Source organism: Tamandua tetradactyla, chromosome 2 (assembly GCF_023851605.1).
Source record: "Tamandua tetradactyla isolate mTamTet1 chromosome 2, mTamTet1.pri, whole genome shotgun sequence".
Taxonomy (NCBI): Eukaryota; Metazoa; Chordata; class Mammalia; order Pilosa; family Myrmecophagidae; genus Tamandua; species Tamandua tetradactyla.
The window spans coordinates 169,817,207-169,837,277 of NC_135328.1; the positions used below are offsets into that span (position 1 = coordinate 169,817,207).

Below are 20,071 nucleotides of genomic sequence, written 5' to 3' on the forward strand. Positions count from 1 at the left end.
ACCTAGAGAATATTATGCTGAGTGAGTCCAGCCATAAACTAAAGGACAAATACTGTATGGTCCCACTGATGTGAATGGACATTCGAGAATAAACTTGAAATATGTCATTGGTAACAGAGTCCAGCAGGAGTTAGAAACAGGGTAAGATAATGGGTAATTGAAGCTGAAGGGATACAGACTGTGCAACAGGACTAGATACAAAAACTCAAAAATGGACAGCACAATAATACCTAAATGTAAAGTAATCATGTTAAAACACTGAATGAAGCTGCATCTGAGCTATAGGGTTTTGTTTTTTTTTTTACTATTAATACTACTTTTATTTCTTTTCTCTATATTAACATTCTATATCTTTTTCTGTTGTGTTGCTAGTTCCTCTAAACCGATGCAAATGTACTAAGAAACGATGATCATGCATCTATGTGATGATGTTAAGAATTACTGATTGCATATGTAGAATGGTATGATTTCTAAATGTTGTGTTAATTTCTTTTTCTTTTTCCGTTAATAAAAAAAAAAAATCAAATGCTTCGGCACCTCAAAAGACTTTGTCAAAAAGGTGAAGAGGCAACCAACTCAATAGGAGAAAATATTTGGAAATCACACATTGAATAAAGGCTTGATATCCTGTATACATAAAGAAATCATACAACTCAACAACAAAAGAATAAGTAACCCAATTATAAAGTGGGCTAAAGATATAAGTAGACATTTTTCTGAAGAGAAAATATAGATGGCTAAAAAGCATATGAAGAGCTCATTCACATTAGCTATAAGGGAATTGCAGGTCAAGACTACAATGAGATACCACCTCACACCTATAAGAATGGCTGCTATTAAATAAATAGGAAACTACAAACGTTGGAGAGGATGTGGAGAAATTGGGGTACTTATGTACTGCTGGTGGGAATGTATAACTGTATAGTAGCCATGTAAGACAGTCTGGCAGTTCCTCAGAAATCTTAATATTGAGTTGCCCTATGACCCTGCAATACCATTACTCAGTATATATCCAAAAGAGATGAAAGCAGTGACACAAACATAAATATGCACACTGGTGTTCATAGCAGCACTATTTACAAATGCTAAAAGATGGAAACAATCCAAGCCCCGATCAACAGATGAGTGAAGTAACAAAATAAGGTATATACATATGATGGGATATGATGCAGCAGTAAGATGAAATAATGTCCTGAACCACATGAATAAGATGGATGAGCCTTGAGGACATAATGCTGAGTGAAATAAGCCAGACACAAAAGGACAGGTACTGTATAATTCTACTTTTCTAACTATGGTAAAGGTAAAATCAGAGGTCTATAGTACAGAATACAGGAGACCTAGAGATACACAGAAGCTTGAGGAAGGTGAATAGTTTGCTAATGAGGTTGAACTCAATTGTAAGGGAATAGACAGAAATGAATGCGGTTCACTAGTGGGTCTATAAGTAATATTATCATATTGAAGGTGAACATGATTGAAAGGGGTTGTATAGACACGTGTCCCACCAATTAACACTACAAATATAAATAAGTTCCTGCATGAACTACTGCAAAGGTATGAATTTTGTACAAAGAGTGAATAATTTCAGGATATGGGGTAAAAAATGATATTACATGCTCTGGACTATGTTTAACAGGAAAATATCAACAGTACTGCATCGATACCAGGGTACATAACGGGGGGAGGGACAAGAGCTAGGAGGAAGTTTGGATTTTCTATTTGGTAAGGGTGTTTTTATTGGCTATCATTGTTTTGGAAACAACGAAACCATCTACAATTCAGTGCTGATGGACTGTTGACATTGGACATTATACATGAGGCCCAGTAGATAGAGGTGGCTGAAAGATGCACTGACTGAGCAGTAGATTGGTGAACGATGGTGTAAATATATTATCGAACACAGTGCTACTACAAAAAGGAATGGAGTTGTGAGCCATGCAATGATGTGAATGAACCTGTGGGACATTTGGTGAGGCAAAATAAGTCAGAAACAAAGAAGCAAATATTATACAATCTGATTTAGAATATACTTATAAGGAAACCAGGGCCTAGATTGTAAGATTTTATAGCATTCACATTTAGTCCCGAGAGTTATTTCTGAATTTTGTATATGTATAACTCGGCATTTAGAGATAAGAATGATCGGGTCGGGATTAAGGTAATTCAGAATACGGGGGTAAGAAAGACATTGCCTATATATTAGAAACTCACCTACTCATTGAGACCCAAGGAAGAAAGTTTTATTATGTCCAGAAACTAGGTTTTCTGTAGCACATAATCTAACTCAACTTGTCTGGCTAAATCATTTAAACAATCCAAAAACAGGGAGCCCAAAATAGAATGAGAGCCTTTAATCCTATATAGCTTAATGTAATGTTCGGATACATTCCAGAGTATATTAAGCAGATAATCAAAAAGTATTGGCAATGTCCCTTGAGGGATGGGGGAAAACTTATGGAACCATTAAACTTTACCACCAGAGAAACCCCAGATACTGTGCCAAACATTAAGAACACTCAAATCAACAGGCCAAGCCCTTGATCTTGAAGTTTGCTCTTGTGAAGCTTATGTATGTAGCAGAGAAGCTTAGCCTAGCTATAGGTATGCCTAAGGTATGCCAGAGGACCTCTTTTGTTTTTCAGATGTGGCCCTTCTCTCTCTAAGCCCAACTCTGCAAGTGAAACCATTGCCCTCCCCACTACATGGGACATGATATCCAGGCGTGAAAGTCTCCCTGTGGCATGAGAGATGACCCCCAGGGATGAGCCTGGCCCTGGCACTGTGGGATCAACAATGCCATCCTGACCAAAAATGGGGAAAGAAGTGTAATAAATAAACTATCAGTGTCTGAGAGAGCTCAAATAGAGTTGAGAGGCTACACTGGAGGTCACGTTTATGCAAGCAAGCTCCAGTTAGACATTGCTACTTATCATAACTTACCAAACCCCAACCAAAACCATTCCTGCCAATCCTGAAGAACACCTAGTGTATTATATAAGACTGTACAAAGGTTCCATGCACTAGGGTAACTCTCCAAAACCTACACCCTCCAGTTGGGTCCCTGGACCAGGTAAGTCCTGAAATGCAGAGGGGCCAGCCCTTCCAGAACATCAACTACTTCTGTCCCCTTATCCCATATTATTGACAGCCCTTCTTGAAAAAATTAGAATGGGCATAGCTCAAATACCCCAAAAGAGTGGGAGAAAGATCAAAGGTGATGGTAGAGTTACACAAAGAAGGTCAGTTTTAACAAATGAGCATGTGTGCTGAATCATTACACTGATATATCTTTTAGTCTCCTAGCTTTTAGAGTAGCTAAAAATAGAGTAGCTAGAAATAAAAACCTAAAATCGTGGACTTGTAACCCATATCAAACTCTGAAATCTGTTCTATAATTAATTGTTGTGATGTACTTTGAAATTTATTGCTTTTATATATACATATATATATGTATATATAACATATACATATATATATATATATATGTTATTTAAAGAGAATGAGTATAACAAAGAAGATAGGACTTAAATGACTATTACTGCTGAATCATTATATTGATATTTCTGTTGGTCTCCAGTGTCTTAGGGCAGTTAGAAGAAAAAACAAATACTCGTGGAACTGTAACCCATACCAAACTTTAAAATCTGTTCTATAACTACTTGTTAAAATGCACTTGGAAATTTATTGCTTCTTTTGTACAGGTGTTATATTTAACAATTTTTTTAAAGTTTATAAGAAAAAAAGCCAACCCATTTCTGGTATATTATATTCCAGCAGCATTTAGCAAATTAATACATAGTCACAGCACCATTTGTTCAATAGACTATTCTTTCCCAATTGAATGGACTTGGCAGCCTTATTGAAAATCAACTGGCAAGAGGTATGCAGATCTATGTTTGAACTTTCAATTCTACTCCACTGGTCTATATGTCTATCCTTATGCCAGTTCTACACTAGTTTAAATTCTGTAACTTTGTAGTAAGTTTTGAAATCAGGAATTTTGAGTCCTCCTACTTTGTTCTTCTTTTTCAAAGTCATTTGGGCTACTCAGTGCCCTTTGCAAGTCTGTATGAACTTTGCTGAATTCATTTATTATATCTAATAGGTTTCCTGTGGATTCTCTAGGAATTTCTATATATGAATCACATCATCCACATATAGACATAATTTTACTTCTTCCTTTCAATTAGAATGCCTTTTACTTCTTTCTCTTGCCTGACTGCTCTGGTTAGAACTTTCAGTACAACAATGAACAGCAGAGACAGTGAGCATCCTTTTCTTCTTCCTGATCTTAGGGAAAACCTTTCAGTCTTTCACCATTGAGTGTGAGCATGGCTATAGGTTGTTTCTACATACTGTGAAAGTTCCCTTCTAGTCCTAGTTTTCTGAGTATTGTTATCATGAAAAGATACTGGATTTATCAAATATCTTTTCTGCATCAAGTGAGATGATGGTGTCGCTTTTCTCCTTCCTTTGATTACTGTGGTGTATTACACTGATTGATTTTCTTATGTTGAATTGTCATTGCATTCCTAAAATAAATTTACCAGTATCTTGTTGAGTTTTTTTTTTATCAGTAATTATAGGGAATACTTGTTTGTAACTTCTTTTTCATGTACTATCTTTATTTGCCTTGGTAATGTTGGCCTCATAGAATGGTTTGGAAGTAATCTCTCTCCTTCTCTTTTTTGGGGTGGAAAAGTTTGAGAAGGACTGATGTTAAATTTTTTTTAAATGTTTGGTAGACGTCATCAGTGAAACCATCCAGTCCTGGACTTTTCTTTGTAGGGAAGTTTTTAATTACAGATTCAGTATCTTTATTGTTACAGGTCTGTTATGATTTTCTGTTTCTTCCTATGTCAGATTGGGTGAGTTGTATGTTTCCAGAAATTTATCCATTTCAGATGGGTTTTTTAATTTGTTGATATATAATTATTTATGCTACCCTTTCACAATCTTTTTTATTTCTTTAAATTCAGTAGCAATGTCCCCCCTTTTTAGTCCTGATTTCAGTTATCTGTACCCTCTCTCCTTTTTTGTTAGTCTGACTAAAAGTTCAATTTTTTAAATTGATATTTCAAAAAAATGCAACTTTGGGTTTTATTGATACTATTGTTTTTCTATTCTGTATGTGATTTATCTCTGCTCTAATCTTTACTATCTCATTCCTTCTATTAACTTTGGATTTAGTACAGTCTTCTTCTACTTTCTCTCAGTGTGAAGTTAGGTTAATAATTTGTCAATCTTTTTTCTTTTTTAATGCAGGTATTTAGAAATGAAAGTTTACCTCTGAGCAAGTTCTTTTCTGTATCTCACATGTTCTTTTTGTTTTCATTTATCTCAAGATATTTCCTAGTTTCCCATGTAATTTGTTCTTTGACCCACTGCTTGTTTAAACATGTGTTGCTTAATTTCCACATATTTGTAATTTTCCAGGTTTCCTTCTGTTCTTGATTTCTACCTTTGTTCCACTGTGGTCTGAGAAGATATTTCACAAAATTTCAATATTTTTAAGTTTATTAAGATTTGATTTGCGGCCTAAACCGCATATCCGATAAGCATTTACTATTCAGAACATATAAAGACTTCTATAACTCAACAATAAAAAGACAAAAAGCCCAATTTAAAAATGGGCAAGACTGGAATAAACTTTTTCCAAAGAAGATATACAAATGACTGATAAACACATGAAAAGATGCTCAATATCATTAGCCATTAAGGAAATGCAAAAACAAAATCACTAAGTTATCACCTCACACACACTAGAATGGCTATTTAAAAAAAAAAAAACAGAAAATAACAAATGCAGATAAAGATGCAGAGAAATAGGAACTCTTATACATTGCTGGTGGAAATGTAAAATGATGCAGCCACTGTGGAAAACAGTTTCATGATTGCTCAAAAAGTTAAACACAGAAGTACCAAATGACACAATACCCCACTCTAGGTATACACCCAAAAGAACTGAAAGTCAGGACTTGGACAAATATCTACATACAAATGTTCTTAGCAGCTTATTCACAATAGCTACAGGTTGGAAGTAACCTAAATGTCCATTAACAAATGAACAGAAAACAAAATGAAGTATATACATACAGTCTCCTGTATTTTAGCCTTAAAAAAGAAGAATGTTTTGATGGATGCTACTACTTGAAGACATCATGTTAAATAAAATAAATCAGACATAAATGTTTAGAAATGTTATGATCCCACTTCTATGAAATGGCTAGAATATGAAAACCCAAAGAGACAGAAAGTAAAGAGCAGGTTACTAGGAGCAGAGGCAGAAGAGAAAGGCACTGGGGAGTTAATGACAAAAGGGTATAGGGTTTCTGTTTGGTTTGATGCGAGAGCTCTGATAATGGATGGTAATGAGTATAGCACATGATTGCGAATGTAATTAACAGAACTGAATGGTATGCTCAAAGCAGTAGAGACAGGAAAGCACATGTTGTATATATGTTTCCACAATTAAAAAAAAAAAGGCCAACTCAGGAAACAATGAAAATTAAACGCAATGTATGATCATGGACTGTATTTAATAATAAGAAAATGATCAAAGGACGTTACTGTGACATAAGAAAAAACTGGAATACAGACTGCTTCACTTTATATCAGTGTTAAATTTCTTGAATTAATAACTGTATTTAGGGGAGTTACATAGGTGAATATCCTTGTTCTTAGGAAATGTACATGAAAGTACTTTGTGTTCAAGGAGCATGATGTGCACTGCCTACTCTCAAATGTTTATAAAATAGACAGAATGATATGGTAAATGTGGCAAAACGTTAAAATTGGTGGATGTGGGTATCTGGGGATGAAGTATGTTGAAGTTCTCTGTGTAGGGTTTTTTATTATTTTCGCAATTGCCCTGGAAGTTTCAAATTATCTCAAAATAAAAAATTTAAGTAAAAAAAAAAAAAGGATAACCTGAATCAAATTATGACGAAACACCAGACAAATATTTAGAATATGAAGAATTGATACATATTCTAAAAAATAACTGCTCTGTAATCTTCAAAATTATCAAGGTGAAGAAGGTCAAAGAAAGACTGCAGAATTGTTCCAAACTGAAAGAGACTAAAGAGACATGACAAATAAATACCTCTGATTCTAAACCAGACCATTTTGATATAAAGGACATTAATGGCACAACTGAGAAAACTTGTATGGGGCCTGAGGATTACATGGTCGTAATGCATCAACGTTAATTTCCTGATTTTGATGGCTGCATTGTGGTTATTGTAGGACAGTGCCCTTGTCTGCAAGAAACACTGTAAGCCATTCAGTGGTAATGGGACATGCATCTAGCAACTTACTCTCACATGGTTCAGAGAAAAAAGGTTCCTTATATTTGCTACTTCTCTACAAGGTTGAGACTGTTTTAAAATAAAATAAAAATTATATTATAAAGATCACATTTTTAATTTCCAGAGTACTTTCTTTTATTGATCCTTTTTATGGCATCTTGATATTTTTTCATGAATATAATTTCTTCTCTTACCTCTCTGAGACAATTCCTTACACTTAGTTTCTTAAACATTTTCTTCTGTTTTCAATATTATCTCTTTACTCCAAGTTCCTTTTTTGTCATTATGTGTTTTATCTTTATATCTTTCACACTGGAGCATTTCCCCATAGCCCATCCATTTGACAAATGAGGTACGAAGAGCCAATTGGACAACTCAGTAATGCAAAGGAAAACAACTCAATTAAAAAAATGGGTAAATAATCTGAAAAGCCAGTTCTCCAAGGAAGAAATACAAATAGCCACTAGGTACATGAAAATATGTTTGATATCATTAGCCATCAGGGAAATGCATATCAAAACCACAATGAGATATTACTTCATACTCACTAGGATGGCTAGGAAAAAAAAGTCAGATAATAACAAGTGTTAGTGAGGATGTGAATATATTTGAACCCTCAAACACTGCTGTGGGAATTTAAATGGTGTGGCCACTTTGGAAAACATAATGGCAATTCCTCAAACTATTAAACACAGAGTTGCCATATAACCCAGCAATTGCACTCCTAGGTACTATACCCATAGATCCCCACACAAAGTTGTATACAAAGGTTTATAGCACCAAAAGATGGAAACAACCTAAGTGTCCATCAGCAGATGAATGGATTAACAAATGCGGTATATTCATCCATGCAATGGAATATTATTCAGCCATAAAAAGGGATGAAGTACTGATAAATGTACAACACTGATAAAACTTGAAAACATATGCTAAGTAAAACACGCCAGTCACAAAAGACTACATATGATATGACTTCATTCATATAAAATGTCCAGAACAGAGAAATCTGTAGAAACAAAGTATTAGTGGTTGCTTTGGGATAAGGAAGGGGAAATCAGAAGGTGGTGAAGGTGATAGCTAAAAGGTACTGGGTTTCTTTTCGAGGTGATAAAAATATTCTAAAACTGACTGTGGTAACAATTTCAAATCTCTGTGAATAAACTAAAATCCATTGAATAGTACATTTAAATAGGTGAATCATAACTCAATAAAACTGTTTAAAAAAAAAAGAATAAATCCTGGCTTTCTGGCAGAATGGCTGCCTCTAGGAATGGGGCAGGAAATATGCAAGATAAGCCTAGAACATCCTTTTTTTTTTATTAATTAAAATTTTTTTTAAAAAAATATAACAACAAACGCAAACATTGCTACCTTTTGATCATTCTATTCTATATATATAATCAGTAATTCACGATATCATCACATAGTTGCATGTTCATCATCATGATCATTTCTTAGAACATCTGCATCAATTCAGAAAAAGAAATAAAAAGACAACAGAAAAAAATTTCATACATACCATACTCCTTACCCTTCCCTTTCATTGATCACTAGCATTTCAATCTAAATTTATTTTAACATTTGTTTCCCCTATTATTTATTTTTATTCCACATGTTTTACTCATCTGCTGATAAGGTAGAGAAAAGGAGCATCAGACACAAGGTTTTCACAATCATACAGTCACACTGTGAAAGCTATATCATTATACACTCATCTTCAAGAAACATGGCTACTGGAACACAGCTCTACATTTTCAGGCAGATCCCTCCAGTCTCTCCATTAAATCTTGACAAACAGGGTGATATCTATTTAATGTGTAAGAGTAAACTCCAGGATAACCTCTCAACTCTGTTTGGAATCTCCCAGTCACTGACACTTTATTTTGTCTCATTTCGCTCTTCCCCCTTTTGGTTGAGAAGGTTTTCTCAATCCCTTGATGCTGAGTCTCAGCTCATTCTAGGGGTTTTCGCAATTCCTTGATGCTGAGTCTCAGCTCATTCTAGGATTTCTGTCCCACGTTGCCAGGAAGATCCACACCCCTGGGAGTCATGTTCCACATAGGCAGGGGGAGGGCAGTGAGTTTGCTGGTTGTGTTGGCTGGAGAGAAAGAGGCCACATCTGAGCAACAGAAGAGGTTTTGTTGGGGGTGAGTCTTAGGCCTAATTTTAAGTAGGCTTGACCTATCCTTTGTGGGGTTAAGTTTCATATGAACAAACCCCAAGATTGGGGGCTCAGCCCACAGCTCTGGTTATCCGCACTGCTTGTGAGAATATCAAGAATTCAACTTGGGGAAGTTGAATCTTCCTCCTTTCTCACCATTCCCCAAAGGGGGCTTTGCAAATACTTTTTATTCACTGTTCAAACCACCCTGGGATTTATCGGGGCATCACTCTGGACAAACCAACAAAATCTCCTGTCCTACTCAAGGTTCCATGTACTTATGGTGTTCAATTAAGCTGTCTACATAAGTTATACTAGGAAATGCACTAGTCAAAATATAAATTTTGTACCAAATAAACATTTTTTGTTTTAGTCTCACACTTAAGGTAAAATTTTAAAATATTAATTATCATCTATTTTCAACCCCCTGCAGTAATGACATTCCTTTGTTTTTCCTCATGCAAAAACATTTTTTTTTAATTTGTACATTTAGTCCCTATCATTATACACTCTAGGCATTCCTTGATTATACCATCTCAGTCTTAATCGTCTATCTTTCTTTCTGATTTCATTTGTGCCCCTAGCCCTCCTCCATCATTCACACATTCAGCTTCATTCAGTGTTTTAACCTAATTGTATTACAGTTAGGTAGTATTGTGCTATTTCTGAGTTTTTACAATCAGTTCTGTTGCACAATCTGCATTCCTTCAGCTCCAATTAACCAACATCTTACCCTATTTCTATCTCTGATGGTCTCTGTTACCCGTGACATTCTCCAAGTTTATTCACTAATGTCAGTTCCTATCAGTGAGACCTACAGTACTTGTCCTTTTCTTTCTGGCTAATCTTATTCAGTATAATGTCCTTAAGGTCCATCCATGTTGTTACATACTTCATAACTTTATTCTGTCTTACAGCTGCATAATATTACATCATATGTATATACCACAGTTTGTTTAGCCACCCATCTACGGATGGACATTTTGGCTGTTTCCATCTCTTCACAATTTTAAATAATGCTGCTACCAGGTCATATGGCAATTCTATATTTAGCTTCCTCAAGAACCGCCAAACTGCCTTCCACAGCGGTTGTACCATTTGACATTCCCACCAACAGTGGATAAGTTGTCTCTTTCTCCACATCCTCTCCAGCACTAGTCATTTTCTGTTTTATCGATAATGGCCATTCTGGTGGGTGTGAGATAATAGCTCATTGTGGTTTTGATTTGCATTCTAGAACATTCTTTAGTACGAGAAATTAAGGATATACTAAAAAAGGGGAGGGGGTTGGGGCGCCTATGTCTTAAGAGCCAACTAAAAGAGGTCCCATTGGCCAAAGCTGGAACAATTTGAGCAAACAAAATAAAGCAGAACTGGATTATAACCTAAAGTACAAAATAAAGATACATGAATCCATGTTGATAATAATAAATGATTGGATAAATAAAATGGGAGAAACAAATGCCCTGTGCATAAGAATTACAAATAGTTTATATAGATAGGGGAAGCATAAATCCCTGCACCCTAAGTGTGAGTGGTACATAGTGACTTCTTTTCAAAGAGTATGGTATGGAAAAGGAGAAAAAAAAGAGCAACTTTACAGAGGAGAAATCTGATAAACACTACTTCAGCCAGGTAACTGAGGTCAACATTAATAGTAATAAGTCATGTTGATTGTATGTACCCTTGATATGAAGTGATGAAATGGTACATTATCTATGTGATCTTTCTCCCTAAAGCTCATAACCCCAGTCTAATGATGAGAAAAACTATAGGCAATACCTAGCTTAGGGACACTCTACAAAATACCTGACCAGTACTCCTCAAAACTATCAAGTCATTAAAAACAGAGAAAGCCTGAGAAGCTGTCACAGCTAAGAGGTGCCTAAGGACTGACCACTAAATCTAACATGGTTTCCCAGACGGGCTCCTAGAACAGAAAAGCAGCATAAGGTAGAAACAAAGGAAATCTGAATAAAGTATAGGATTTAGTTAGTAATAATGTATCAGTAATAGTTCATTAATTATAATAAATGTACCATATTAATGTAGGATATTAATAATATGGAAAACTGGGTGTTGGGTATATGAGAACTCTCTGTACTATCTTTGCCATTTTCCTATAAACCTGAAACTATTCTAAAGACAAAGTTTACTGAGAAGGAAAAAAAAATTGGAAGCGTTGAAAGTGTCATGTTTGGGTTTGACTTGTCAATTAGCAGGTTTCCAAAGCTATTTCACTGGGAGACTGCCAAATGTTAGTATATGTAGGTCTTTTCTTTGGTTTCTGAAGAAGAATCATATACTCTTCTAGAAAGGGGTGCAGGTATATAATACCAGGCAGCCAGCTTCTGAAAGAAGAATAGTTGAAGAGGTGGGGGTAGGATCTCACCTTTCAATACGAAGAATTTCCCTTAATTCCACTGCTTTGAGTATGATATCTCATCCCTGATCTATGTTATATCTGATGTCCCCAAGTCTTGAGCTTCTCTGGTTTCATTTTCCAAAGAAAAACTTGTAGTTTTCTGAGGATTTGGCAGAGGGGCAGTCTTCTGATTGCATGAGCTAGGACTCTCAGAGGATTTAAACCTTATTTTAGAATTCTTCATTTGCCCTCGTATAAAAGCATCCATCTCTTACCCAAAATAAAAGTACACTAAATATTCATACATACACATCTCAGAGAGGAATGTAATTACTTAGTTCAGTACAGTTTCTTCCTGAGGACCTCTCTTCTTTTGTCTTACTGCGTCTACACTTCTTTTTTATTCTATGGACCAGGGTCCTTTTGGACATTCTTAAATCTCAGTCTTAGCAGTTCCACTTTTATAACACTCATCTGATCGCTTCTTCTATGTTTCCTTCATGATACTTCCTTTTTATTCCATATATTTATTACTATGAACATGTGTACATTCATGCATCAAACATTACTGATCATCTACTATGTACCAGGCACTGTACTAGGCACTAGGTTACAATAACAAATAAGACAATATCCATTACCAAAATGAGCCAGATGTCTCATAGGGGAGATGGACGAGTAAACTTAAAATTACAAATATCATGGTATGTACTAACTAATATATGTATTCAATGCTATGGAGTCAAAGAAGAAGGAATTCAAATCAGACTGAGGAAGGAGTCTATTAATTGGGGCAGGATGGTCTACTCTAACAAATATTCCAATAATTTCTTTATGGCACAAACAAGAAAGAAGTCTATTTATAGTTCATATAACAATCAAGTTAGGTATTCCAAATCTGCAGCCAACTTTAGAGCAGTGGAAGGACCCAGATTTCTTCCACCTTGGTTCTCCACCATTTCCTAGGGCAGTGCTACTCAAAGCACCCATCTAGGAGGAGAACATAGATGAACGCGCTGCCTCCTTCATGGAGAAAGACCTGGTACAAAATAATGTCAGCTCATCAGCTAAACACAACTCCTTATCTCAGCACGGACCAATAACAACTCAAGAAAGGCATCTGGTTGGTGGACCATACTTTGATTAGCAGTGCCTTAGGGTGTGGTCCTCATCCATATGGTCAAAGTTGGGTTTCAGCCATACTTAAGGTTGAGCCAGCAGTAAGGGAAAAGAGAAAGGAGAAGAAGAATGTCTGGTCTATAAAAAACACAGACCTGAAAGTGGCACAAATCATTTATGTTCATACTCCTTTAATGAGCTTAGTCACATAGCCATATCTAGTTGCAAAGGCTAAATGGATTTTAGTATACAACTGGTAGTCTTTACTATAGGAGGCAGAGAAAACTTCCTGAAAAGGTGTTGCCTGAAAGATGAGCAGGATTTTGCCAGAAGACAAAGAAGAGCACTCCAAAGAATGGGAATCCCATGCGAAAAGACCAGGGAACAAGAAATAGCTTGCTGATTGCAGACTCCAAAGTTTTGACGAGGGAGACACCATTGCCAAGTGACTTTATTTCACCTCAACCAAAAACAAAAGGAATTCAGTTTCCTGTTACCCCTGTCAGACCCACGCCTCTATCCTTACAGCTTATAAGGAAAACCAGGGAACTCAGCCAAAGAATGCAACACTCCATTAGTGCAGGCATAATCAGTATCTAAAACAAAAGTCCTTCCCTACCCCCCATCATTTTCTATCTCTTAAGCAATCATAAGACTTGAAAGAAATAAAAGATCCTTAGGAAAAATCAAGGATTCCTGCTCCACAAGGATTAACAAAATACTTCTATTTTTCTGTTGGAAATAATTTATCTTCAAAATTAGTCTAAAAATACAAAATAAAATAACATAATTAAATTTATATTTCTGATTCCCGGTGACAAAATTAATTTTAATTGTTTAGTTCTTACATGATGATAAAAAACATAAATTGACTTTAATAATGTAGATATACCATTCTTTTCTCTTAACAATACTGCTCAAATCCATGTTCTTTCTCCTGCTGAAATTACCTTTCTATGCTCAAGGGAGCAATAAGGTGACTCTCGAAGGTAAGAGCAAAGTACTGACAGAAAAATTAGCTTTTTGGCGTAATTAAACAATTTAAAAATATTTTTGCTCCGAATTTAAGTAGAATCTTTTTTAAAAAACTGCACTCTTGGTATTTCTCTGGAACTTTGAGTAGCTCTGTGACACCTAGATCCCAGAAACAGAGTGTTGCAGACCTGAATGCTAGCGTATCTATATATAATAATAGTTGAAGCAACCAAAAGAGATCAGGCCTCAACTGGAGTTTAAAACAAAGCCAGGGTGGGCCACGGTGGCTCAGCAGGTAAGAGTGCTTGCCTGCCATGCCCGAGGACCCGGGTTCGATTCCTGGTGCCTGCCCATGTTAAAAAAAAAAAAAAAAAAAAGATAAAACGAAGCCAATCTGTTGGGTCTAAGGTAAATTAGAATGCAGGGCAAAAGATGATAGTATATGTACTCTAGACCTTCAGCTCCTGTATGGGATCAAGGACAGAGAAGTTTATTATGTCTAGGACCTAAATCTTCTGTAACACACAATCTAAATCAACCTCTATGGATAGCTCATTTAAACAACCCAAACTCCTGGAGTCCAAAACAGGAACGAGGCCTTATAATTCTCTATAGCTCAATATAATACCAGGATACATCTCAGACTATGGTGGACTGAAAATTAAAAATTAATTTAAAAAAAATTAGTAGAGTCAACTGAGGATCTGAAGGGGAAATATATATATGGAACTATTAAGCTTTCCCATTTGGGAAACCCCAGGTACCCTCTCAACTACTGGGGACTCCCAAGAAAATAGGTCAAGCCCCATATTTTGAGGCTTGCCTTTATGAAACTTATTTCTGTAGGGGAGAAGCTAAGACTACTCATAATGAGGCCTATGAGTTGCTTCCAGGAAGTCTCTTCGTTGGTCAGATGTGCGCTCTCTCTCTCTCCCTCTCTAAGCCCAACTCTGCAAAGAAAATTGTTGCCCTCCCTATTATATGGCACAAGCCATTCAGAGGTGAAAATCCACCTGATAATGTGGAGTTTGACTCCTGGGGATGAGTCTGGCCCTGGCACTGTGGGATGGACAACACCTTCCTGACAAAAAGGGGGAAAAGAAGTATCATAAGGGACTTCCGGAGAAGATGGTGGCTTAGTAAGACGTGTGGGTCTTAGTTCCTCCTCCAGAAAAGCAACTAAAGAAACAGAAACAATACGAAACAGCTCCCGGAGCCACGACAGAGACCAAAAAGACAGCGTACCCCATTCTGGAACGGCTGAACGGGCAGTGAGAATCCGCTGCGGTGAGATACCCGAGGGGCGTGCGTTTTCCCAGCCGGGGCGGCTGGCGACTGGGGACCCCTCCACACATGTGGCTCCCCGGTCTGACTGGGAACGTTGGATAGCGGGGCCCTCCCGTCACGCTTGGCGTCTCGGGCCAGCTGGGCAATTTGGACCGGCACTCCCCTAAGCCGCGGCGGCCGGCGACCTCCTCCTCCACGCGCGGTTTCCCAGGGCCGACTGCGAGATTCGGATTGGCAAGTTAAAGGAGCCAGAGCATCTTTTACTGGTGGGCCCCCGCAGACAGACGAGCACCATGAGCGCCACCTACTGGGCAGGAAAAGAAAAACCGAGCCCAGAGATTTCACAGAAAAACCTTTCAACCAGCCGGGTCCCACACTCAGGGAAATCTGATCAAATGCCCAGACACCAGCAGAAAATAATGGAAGACGCTCGAAAAATTGAAGATATGGCCCAGTCAAAGGAACAAACCAATAGCTCAAATGAGATACAGGAGCTGAGACAACTAATGCTGAATATATGAACAGAAATGGAAAAACTCTTCAAAAACCAAATCAATAAATTGAGGGAGGACATGAAGAAGACATGGGCTGAACAAAAAGAAGAAATAGAAAATCTGAAAAAACAAATCACAGAACTTATGGGAGTGAAGGACAAAGAAGAAAAAATGGAAAAAACAATGGATACCTACAATGGTAGATCTAAAGAGACAGAAGCTACAATTAGTGAACTGGAGGATGGAACATCTGAATTCCAAAAAGAAACAGAAACCATAGGGAAAAGAATGGAAAAACTTGAGCGGGGGATCAGGGAACTGAATGACAATATGAAGCGCACAAATATACGTGTTGTGGGTGTCCCAGAAGGAGAAGAGAAGGGAAAAGGAGGAGAAAAACTAATGGAAGAAATTATCACTGAAAATTTCCCAACTTTTATGAAAGACCTAAATTTACAGATCCAAGAAGTGCAGCGCACCCCAAAGAGAATAGACCCAAATAGGCGTTCTCCAAGACATTTACTAGTTTGAATGTCAGAGGTCAAAGAGAAAGAGAGGATCTTGAAAGCAGCAAGAGAAAAACAATCTGTCACATACAAGGCAACCCAATAAGACTATGTGTAGATTTCTCAGCAGAAACCATGGAAGTTAGAAGACAGTGGGATGATATATTTAAATTACTAAAAGAGAAAAACTGCTAACCAAGACTTCTATATCCAGCAAAACTGTCCTTCAAAAATGAAGGAGAAATTAAAACATTTATAGACAAAAAGTCACTGAGAGAATTTGTGACCAAGAGACCAGCTCTGCAAGAAATACTAAAGGGAGCACTAGAGTCAGATACGAAAAGACAGAAGAGAGAGGTATGGAGTAAAGTGTAGAAAGAAGGAAAATCAGATATGATATATATAATACAAAAGCCAAAATGGTAGAGGAAAATATTATCCAAACAGTAATAACACTAAAAGGTAATGGACTGAATTCCCCAATCAAAAGACATAGAATGGCAGAATGGATTACGACCCAGCAATACCACTGCTAGGTATCTACTCGAAGGACTTAAGGGCAAAGACACAGACGGACATTTGCACACCAGTGTTTATAGCAGCATTATCTACAATTGCAAAGAGATGGAAACAGCCAAAATGTCCATCAACAGACGAGTGGCTAAACAAACTGTGGTATATACATACAATGGAATATTATGCAGCTTTAAGACAGAATAAACTTATGAAGCATGTAATAACATGGATGGACCTAGAGAATATCATGCTGAGTGAGTCTAGCCAAAAACTAAAGGACAAATATTGTATGGTCCCACTGATGTGAACCGACATTCGAGAATCAGCTTGGAATATATCATTGGTAACAGAGACCAGCAGGAGTTAGAAACAGGGTAAGATAATGGGTAATTGGAGCTGAAGGGATACAGACTGTGCAACAGGACTAGATACAAAAACTCAAAAATGGACAGCACAATAATACCTAAGTGTAATGTAACTATGTTGGAACACTGAATGAAGCTGCACCTGAAATATGGTTTTTTGTTTGTTTGTTTGTTTGTTTGTATCTTTTGTTTTTGTTTTTTTCTTTTTCCTTTTTTTATATATATATTTTTTTAGTAGTATTATTATTTTAATTCTCTTCTCTATATTAACATTCTATATCTTTTTCTGCTGTTTTGCTAGTTCTTTTCCTAAATCGATGCAAATGTACTAAGAAATGATGATCATACATCTATGTGATGATACTAAGAATTACTGAGTGCATGTGTAGAATGGAATGATTTCTAAATGTTGTGTTAATTTCTTTTCTTTTTTTTGATTAATAAAAAAAATTAAAAAAAAAAAAAAGAAGTATCATAAAATAAGGCATCAGTGGCCAAGAGGTATCAAAGAGTCAAGAGGCTATTCTGGAGGGTACTCTTACACAAGCTTCAGTTAGATAGTTAGATGGTTTGCTGAACACCAATCAACGTCACTTCTGCTGACTCTTAAGAATACCTAGGGCTCAAACTGAGAATCTATAAAGGTTTCATGCACTAAGTTTGCCTTTCTGGAACAAATAATTCCCAGATAAATCCTGAAACTCACAGGAACAGCCTCTCCAGGATTATTAATTAATTACATCTCCCTATCCTTTAGTGTGGATACCCCTTCTCAAGATGAAAAAGTCAGAACAGGCATTGTCCAAAGATCCCTATAGACTGGGAGAAGGATTAAAGGAGAAGGAGGAGGTATAGCAGAGAAAAGGAGATTTAACAAATGAGTATCGCTGCTGAATCACTATATTAATATTTCTTCTAGCCTTCAGTGTTTTTGAGCAGCTAGAAGGAAAAATCTGAGATCATGGAATGGTAGCCCATGACAAACTCTGGGATCTGTTTTGTAACTACTTGTTGAAATGTGCCTTGAAAATTATTGCTTTTTTCTTTCTTTGTTTTGTTTATATATTATACAATAAAAAAAGTCTTTTATAAAAAGGGTAACATAAGAAATCCTTGTGGTGATGCAACCGTTCAGCATGTTCACTTTATCAATGTCAATATATCAGTCGTGACATCACACTATAGTTTTGCAAGATGTCACTGCTGGGGGGGACAAAGTAACTGGTACATGGGATCTCTGCATTATTTTTTACAACTGCATGTAAATCTGTAATTATGTCAAAATAAAGAGTTAAATACACAAAAAAATACATTCTTTGATTTAACAATGCTATACATTAAGCGAGTAGCATATATGCATCAGCATTAGTTTCTATGGATCTAGTTTTTTCTCAAGTTCAATCTCTAAGTGAGAGAAGAACACTTTTTTCTTACCTTTTTTCCTTTACACATGTGATAAGGAACAGACTTCTCGGAGCTTACTCATGATGCTTGTTGCACCACTAGCCAGTCCCACTGATTCAGTAAGTTATGTTTGATCCTAAAGAAAAAATACATTTTCCATTACATTTGCTAGAGCAATAAATCTTAGTTTTCTTCATACAACTCTACCATACTTAGACAAATAAAAGCTGTAGGACTTAAACAATAAATTACAATTACACATTTGGATTCAAAGACCGGACCAGCAAGGAATGAGAAGCAGACACATATTTTAGTCTAAGAAGATCAAAAGTTAAATGTTTCAATGAACTGTTAAGAATTTTTTAAAACATTTCTTGATTTCAATGGCTAATACAAAGAGAAACATCAACAACAGGCACTTTCTACTCAATTATTTTAACTGTTAATTCATAAAAATATCACTTCTTTTATATTACAACAGGCCCTCTGTGCTGGTTTGAAAGGATGTATGGACCCTAGAAAAACCATGTTTTAATCAAAATCCCATTTCATAATGGTAGAATACTCCCTATTCAATACTGTATGTTTGAATCTGTAATTAGATAATCTCCCCGGAGATGTGATTTAATCAAGAGTAGTTGTTAAACTGGATTAGGTGACAACATGTCTCTACCCATTTGGGTGGGTCTTGATAAGTTTCTGGAGTCCTATAAAAGCGGAAACATTTTGGAGAAAAAAAGAGATTCAGAGAGAGCACAGCAGAACAACATAGCCACGAGAAGCACAGTCCACCAGCCAGCGATCTTTGGAGAGGAAGAAGAAAAATGCCTCCCAGATGCCTCCCAGGGAGCTTCACGAAACAGGAAGCCAAGAGAAGAAGCTAGCAGATGATGCCGTGTTCACCATGTGCCCTTCCAGATGAGAGAGGAACCCTGACCATGTTCACCATGTGTCTTTCCAGATAAGAAACTCTGACGGTGTTCACCATGTGCCCTTCCACTTGAGAGAGAAACCCTGAATTTCATCAGCCTTTTTGAACCAAGGTATCTTTCCCTGGATGCCTTAGATTGGACATTTCTATAGACTTGTTTTAATTGGGACATTTTCTCGGCCTTAGAACTGTAAACTAGTAACTTACCAAATTCCCCTTTCTAAAAGCCATTCTGTTTCTGGTATATTGCATTCTGGCAGCTAGCAAACTAGAACACCCTCTAAACATTCAAAGATAACAAAACTGTGTCTTCACAAGAATGCCCTTTATTAGTGTGATTTTTATGCTTTACGCACTGAATTCTTAAATTGAGTTTTTAAAGTATCCTGCTGAGAGTTCTATTGCCAAACAACTGTTTTTTCCCTCAACTGGAGTATCTTAGGAATCCAATCCCCCTTCACTGCTAAGAAACAATGGCTCTATTAGTCCAATATTCACCTTTACTATCAGACAAAGCTTTCTCAAACGTTATTTCCTTTTCCTGAATGTATGACAATCTCCATGAAGTTATAGAAGTTCAATTTAAATGCCTCTATAACTGCTTAGAGACTGTTTGAAATTATTTAAGGGCCTAA

At 36.6% G+C, this 20,071-nt stretch overlaps 1 protein-coding gene across 2 annotated transcripts in view; it reads right to left on the bottom strand.

Moving 5' to 3' along the window:
• Positions 1-20,071, bottom strand: part of ZFYVE9 (zinc finger FYVE-type containing 9) — a 270,755-nt gene that overhangs the window by 195,171 nt on the left and 55,513 nt on the right. For both annotated transcript variants that reach the window (XM_077149656.1, XM_077149655.1), the window contains exon 2: positions 18,536-18,641. The gene's annotated coding sequence lies outside the window, so the exon portion shown is untranslated. The remainder of the gene's footprint in view (positions 1-18,535; positions 18,642-20,071) is intronic.